The following is a 7,179-nucleotide window of genomic DNA, read 5'->3' as shown; positions in this document are numbered from 1 at the left end:
TTTTCAATGTTCTCATCAACCATTCAGCTTCACCATTAGGTTGAGGCCACAAAGGTGTGATCCGATGGTGTCGAAATCCTAACTCTTTCCAGAGTGCAGCAAACTGTCTGCCTTGAAATGGTGGTCCGTTGTCAGTTTTTACCTGTGCAGGGATTTCGAACTGGCAAAACACTCGTCGCAGCAAGGGGAGCACACTGTTCGCACTCGTGGAATGTGTGACTTGTACTACTGGGTAACGCTAGAAGTCATCTATTACCACCATAACATACTTTCCATCTGCGAACGGACCACAAAAGTCAACCGAAACTTCCTCCCAGGGACCATTGGGTGGTTCAGGGATGGCAAGTGGTTCTTGCTTTGCTTGGGGAACGACTGCTTGAGTTGGATTGTCAGAAACTTGGTATATGATCTGGACAAGCCCCAGGTTGGTTGCTGCTGTGAAGCTTAGGAGTGGTGCACAGTTTCCTGGAATCACAAAAACGTCTTCTTCAATGCCCTTATCTTTGTATCTCATTATAACAGATTTTTTCCCAAAATTTCAAGTGGAGACGTTGATTTGTATGAGAACACTGATGGGTGTTTCTTGGAGATTCACATTTAGGCGACAGCTCTTGAAGTCATTTTCGCCAACAATTGACACTGTAGCACCCGTGTCGATTACGAAAATGACTGACACATTGTTGACAGTGACAATAACGTTTGGAGATGAACTTGCTTGAGGGGAAGTCATGTCAACAAAAACGTACTCGTCGATGCTTGGACTGGTGTCACAGGTGGCTGCAGGCTCTCTGGTACTTGAACTCTTCTTACTGCAGGCTAACTGTGTGTCTGAGTCATTGTCACAGTCCACTGCATGTACTGTTCTCCTAGTTGAGCGACAGAATTGTGCAAAATGACCAACCTTGTTACATGCCTTGCAAGTCTTGCCCCATGCAGCACAACTGGATCGATCGCCTTGGTGAGGCCACTTGCCGCCACAGTTGCGACAATCTGCTGACGACACACGAGGTCGCTGCGGTGTGTAGGCCTGCCGTGGCATCTGTCGTTCATTTCTTGGGTGTTGGCCATGGTGTTGTCCTTCCTTGTGTACTGCGAACACCATCGCATTGTTATCGAAGTGCTTTTCAATTTCGGACACATCCCGTTCGACATCCTCGAGCATTCTTCCTTGCTTAACTAAGTCCGGTAACGTGAGGGAATGAAGCATGGCATACTTTCGGAGGCGAGACGATGTTATGGCGAGAATGATTTGGTTCTTGACTTCAGAGTCGACGTTTTCGAAGTTACAGAGGCGAGAAAGCTGCCGATGGCACACGTAGAAGGCGTTCAGTGACTCACCAATGTTTTGCTGAGCTTGACGAAATTTATAGATAGCAAATGTTGAGTTCACTCGCGGCACAAAATGTGCATTCAGTTTCGCTCGAGCAGCATCGTATTCTGGCGTCGATGTACTCTGCGTGGTTTGGGTCGTGCTTGTAGCCGTCGCACCTTGCGCAGCACTCTCGGGGAGCGAGCGATATATGTCGTAGACTACTTCACCGACGTATTGCAGGAGGAGCGCTTTTTGGCGTGCATCTGCCAAGATATCGCAAGCTAAAAGAAAGTTTTCGAACCCTTCTATCCGCTTCGTCCATTCGTGACCAATATTGTTGTCGGTAGCACGCAGGTCAAAACTTGGGAAGGCAGGGAGTACATGTGCCATGGCTATGATTGCCGGTAGCTGCTTGTTGCTGATGGGTGATTGGACGGACTGACGATGTAGTGGTACTCACATGAGATAAAAGAGCACTTCTGACACCATCTTAGTGTTCCCGGAGACTGTGATGGGGTCCGATTGATTAGACTGGGCGAGACACTGATAAAGCGGGCTTGTTAGTTAAGCCGTGTTTTTCCATGGTGGCCAACAGAGTGGTAACATTCGGCTAGATGCAGATTACAAACACTACAGGTTTGATCGTGGGCTCATCTTTGAGCGCAGTGCTGCTGATGTTCGCTTCCGGAACATCACAGCGAAATTTGGAGTAACATACATTTTAAGTCGTTCCACATTTATTCTATCCCTTTTCCCTTATTTCGACTCTACCTTCCAATCATTCTCGGAGGTCTGTCTCACTATTCGAAATGGCCCGTTTAAGGTAAAAAAACTACTTAGTCTGCTTGTGTTTTGAGGTTGGCATTCGTATGTGAACTACATCACCTGGGACGAAGCTCTGGATTCGTCATCCGGCGTCGTAACGTTCCTTGCTGTTTAAGTTCACGGTTCCGTACGAGTTCTCTGGCCTCTTCTCAACGCGCAGCGATGTCCGAGTTGCTTCTGGTTTCTTGCGGGAGCACATTGTAGCATCAATGGGCAAGGTTGGTTCTCTGCCGTGGAGAAGGAAAAACGGGGAGTATCCAGTTGTTTCGTGTACTGAACAGTTGTACGCAAAGATTACATACTGTAGAAACTAGTCCCAATCTTGGTGATGGGCTGAGACGTACTTGCTGATCATGGTCACGGCCGCGAGCGGCCCTGGTTCGGTTCAATCTCACGCAAAGATTATTGGCTGATGGATGGCATGCTGTGGTATGGGCGTGGTTAGCACTTGTCAGCCTAAAGAGTTCTTCCATCATTTCATCGGTGAAGTGGCGTCCCCGATCGGTGATACGTTCCTGTACGCCATGCTTTAAGACCATCGAGTCCATGAATGCCTTTGCTGCATAAGCTGCCATTGCCTCACGTGTAGCCATTGCTTCTACCCATTTCGTGCAGTAGTCTATTATAACGACTATGTACTTGTTACCATCTCGGGATTCTGTTATCAGGCCCACAAAATCCATTCCAACCAGCTGAAACGGATACATTGTCAGAAGGGGTTGTAGTTCGCCTGCTGGCTTCATATTGGTCGTGTTTCTTGTTTGACAGTCAGCTAGGACTGGATGTAGTATGTAATCTCTGTGAACATTTTTGGCCAAAAGTATCACTGGCAGATTTTCTTCAGTGTCAGTTTCACCCTTAGGTGGCCAGCCGTGACGTCCTCGCGGCACGCGGTTAGGATTTCGCATCGTAGGCTTCTTGGCACAGCAAGTGCCAGTCTCTCCTCAGTAAGCCTTCGATATAGTGTGCCGTTAACAAGGGAAAAAGGTACTGCGGTCTTCTTGATCCTTTTTCACAGATTGATCTGGCTCGCGGAGGTACTTGATGATTGGCCGTAAGAACGGGTCTTGAAGCTGAAGCTTCCTAATGTCCTCTTGAGACACCACGAACAGCAGGAACTCATCTTCGTCCTTGGGATGGGATAGTAAGGCAACCTAGACAATGTGTCCGCGTTCATATTTTGTTCCCGGTTGGTGTCTTAGCGTGAGGTTGAACTCCTGCAGCATCAAGCTTCATTGAATGAGGCATCCATTTGGGTTCTTTACTGACATTGTGAGGCTAGCTTGATCCGCGACAAATGTAGCCGGTGAGCCGAATATGTACGGTCGGAACTGCTTTGTGGCATATAAAACAGCCAAGCATTGTTCTGTCGTGTTGTAATTCGCACCTGCTTTGTTTAAGTGGCGACTAGCATATCAGATAACGAATTCTTCCCTGTGGTCTTTCCGCACCACCATCACGCCAATCCCGTAGCCGCAGGCGTCAGTATAGAGCTCGATGGGCAGTGTGAGATCTAATAGACGAAGGACTGGGTCGCTGATTAACCGGGCCTTCAATGTGTCGAAAGATTCCTGGCACCCCTGAGTCCATGTGAACTTTGTTGGTGCCCTGGACTGGGGGCGCCAACCGCTCGTCAGCCTCGGCTGAAGAAAAAGATCCCCGAGCAGTTTAATAAAGTTCACTCACTCACTTTCATCTTGGTGAGCTCATTCAGCGGTTGTGAAAAACATGCAAAATCTTTGACGAACCTCCGGTAGCAACCACAAAGGCCCTGAAAACAACTTGCTTGTAGGAGCTTTTGTTCCACATATGGCGCGAATGTTATCTGGGTCCGGACGAATGGTATATCCATTGATGATGTGGCCAAGATACCGGATGCTGCTGAAAGCTATGTTGCATTTGTTTGGTTGAAATCGGAGCCCTGCTTTGTCCATACATTGGAAAATCTCAAAATATCCCGCAGGTCTTGCAAATGTCGTTCTAATGCTCGGGAAAAAAAAACGATGTCGTCTAGACATGAAAAGCAGATCTTTCATAGCTGGTGTGCCAGAACCTTATTTATCATGCACTGTAATGTTGCGGGGCGCTGCACAAACCGAATGGAACCACATTAAACTCGTAGAGTCCGGTTCTTGTAGAAAGCGCAGTTTTCTCTTTGTCCTCTTCCTTAATTGAAACCTGAAAGTAATCGGATGCCAAAGCTAGTGTGGAAAAGAATTTAGCTCCCTGTAGCTAAACGTCATAGTGTCATCCAAGCGAGGTAGGTGTACATCTTTCCTGGTAACGCCTTAACTTTGCAGAAGTCAGCGCAAAATTACCATGATCCATTGCGCTTGCGTACCAGCAGCACTGGTGACGACCATGCACTCGACGAAGTCCAAATAACTCCCTTTTCTAGCATCTCGGCGACCTGATCGTCAATGAGTTTTCGCTTGTATGCGCAGTATCGGTAGGGATTCTGGTGGATTGGGCAGGCCGTCTCGGTGCTGATTTCATGTTCCGCAATGTTGGCGTGCCTGATGGGACCCTGTTTAGTAGAAAAGATGTGGCTTTATTCTTTTACAAGGCCTGGAACCTCTGCTTTAGACGGCAGCTCGTACACTTTTGATTACTGGGAAGAGACATGCTGAGGGCTGTCTTGCTGATGGTGGTGGCTCATCTGATAGTTGTACTCTTTATTACCGTGAGAGAGGTGATGTCCGGCTTGGTAATGCGGACTTAACCTATCTGGTTGTCAACGACCATCAGGATTCGGGCAACACTAGGCCCAAATGTCTGTCTCGGCTGAGTGAGCGGTTCGACCAATTACGGCCCTTGAGCTGCAATCCGTACTGCCATAATAGCCTCGGTTTTGGGCGGCATATTCAATTCTAGGCACTGTAGACGTGTCGTATAAGGTGAGTCGAGAGTACCATCTTGCTCGAGGTGTAACGACAACTGCCATCCCTACAGGGTAATCTTTTTCTGTGGGAAATCGAACACCATTTAGGTGGCTTGGCAGAATGGCAGTCCACAGAGCACATTACGTGGGAAACTTGGAAGCACTATAAACGCTGCCTTCGTGTTAACCTCCGCTCTGATCATGATCTCCAGGTCTAGTTCTCCGCATGATTGCACTAGCTCTCCGTTCACTGGACTGCACGCACGAGTTCCAGATGGTCGGATGGGCTTTATTAGACGAGTAGCTATAAGGCTGCCGAAATGACATTCACAACGGCTCCAGTGTCTATTATTACCTTTACACACGGGAGGCGGCACGAACACACTCATTTATGGCGTTTTGTTGATCGTTCATCGTTCGTTCGCCCTTGCCGGGAATGAAGCAGTTTCTCAAAACTCCGCTGTGGGCATCAGCTGCTTATTCTTTTTGCGGCCGTGATAGCCTTTTCACAAAGAGCGAATAAGTCGTTGAAGCACTCGTCCAGATTGCGGCTTTTCTCCTTCGAAGCGCATCCTGCACTCGAACCCTAATAACTGCATTTTGGCGGTCTTGGCGAGCATTTGCCTTCCCTACTTCCGCACTCCATATGGCTATGCTCGTAATCTTTTGTGCCGTCGTCAGCAATAGGCACATAGTGACACAGTCATGCAATGCTTGATATCCTTATTAGCTCAGATTGCTCTTAGCTTTCGTAGTGCTGCAGACAGCTTGTGAACCTCCACTACTTGTTACGTTTTGGATTTCGGGCTATTTTGAGTAGTTTTACTCGGCTTTTGCCTAGCAGGCGGTTCGTCGGACAGAGAAGTCACAGATTCAAAGTCATGGACATGGACTACGCGCTCATCGCATGTGGTGGCAGCGGCGGCGCGTACAACCAGCTGGGCGGCGCAGGCTCTCGTTCTGACAGTCTGGCAGGTCGTGCCTAGAGTAAGCTGCTCAGCTCTGCCTGGACGGGACGAGTGGTCCTCTTTTTAAAGGCCCACTGTCCACCCTCCGGTTGAAAATATTTTCTTCCCCGTTGACTGTGAGGCTTCACCCCTAGAACGCAAGGCCGCAAAATGCTTTTGAAAAGAGTAACTAATAACGCAGTTACAGCCACCGCAATCACCCGATTCTGTCGTGCTTCTCTCCATCCGTTCCCTCGCAAAGGTCTTTCACTCTCCTGCCCGAGGTCGTCTAGCCTCCGCAAGACAAATTCCCCTTCCTCCTCCATGTTTGGCGGGAGGTGGGGCGTGGCACTCCGCGAGCGCAAAAAAAATTTAAAAAATAACGGCCGAGGGAGCGCGCGCTGCTGGATTCAGTCTGGCCGTGGCGAGGGAAAAGCGCGCAGCGACCCGTCAGTCAGCGAGACGGACCAATGGACGTCGTTCGCGGTACGTACGTCATTGCTGTGGCTCGTCGGGCCAGCGCAGGAAACGGGGAAGCTGGCTTCCCGAAGGAGAGCCTGAGAGAGCTTTGAATTGTATTTTCGATGCTTTGCGGCGCGCGTGTCACTGTAGCATTGTGCACAGACTATCTCCGGTACCTGATCGAAACACTGAGCTCCTTTGCTTAAAAGGGCCTTCCCTGGACAGTGGCCCTTTACGGGGTCTCCCTCACCAGGAGGGTATTGTCCCAAGAGATAAGAGGAAGGGGAGAGGAAGTAAAGCTCCATCGCTGCGTGCTCTCCCGCAATCTAGCCTATGTGGCCGCTACTGCGTGTCGCTGGTGCCGCCACTTCTACATGTGCGCAAGCCTCTCATTTTATTAAGGCGAAAGCCCCATCGTTATCAGCACGTGTCACGCTTCGCAGCGGCTCTGATTGGTCGAGACGGGATTACGTCACGGAGATCTCGACCAATCAGATTCACCCCAGTATGCGTGAATCCGTGCCTTATATGACCATATGTCAATCAATAATGAATTACTAATAACTGCTAATTAGCTGCAGTTAAGTAATTAATACCCAATTATTGCCGCGCACCCGGTAAGATCAACCACACAACAGCAAACATACAACTGCGAAGATACAAGGAGTGCGATCTCGTCGATAATGAGCCGATGTCCTCCCCGAAATGCTTGCACCCGAGGACAGGCGCAAATTTGGAGTGTCGTGTCAGCG

Source organism: Amblyomma maculatum, chromosome 10, assembly GCF_055883805.1.
Source record: "Amblyomma maculatum isolate TAMU_Amacu chromosome 10, ASM5588380v1, whole genome shotgun sequence".
Lineage (NCBI taxonomy): Eukaryota > Metazoa > Arthropoda > Arachnida > Ixodida > Ixodidae > Amblyomma > Amblyomma maculatum.
The sequence above is the reverse complement of the archived record's forward strand: the minus strand, read 5'-3'. Positions refer to the sequence as shown.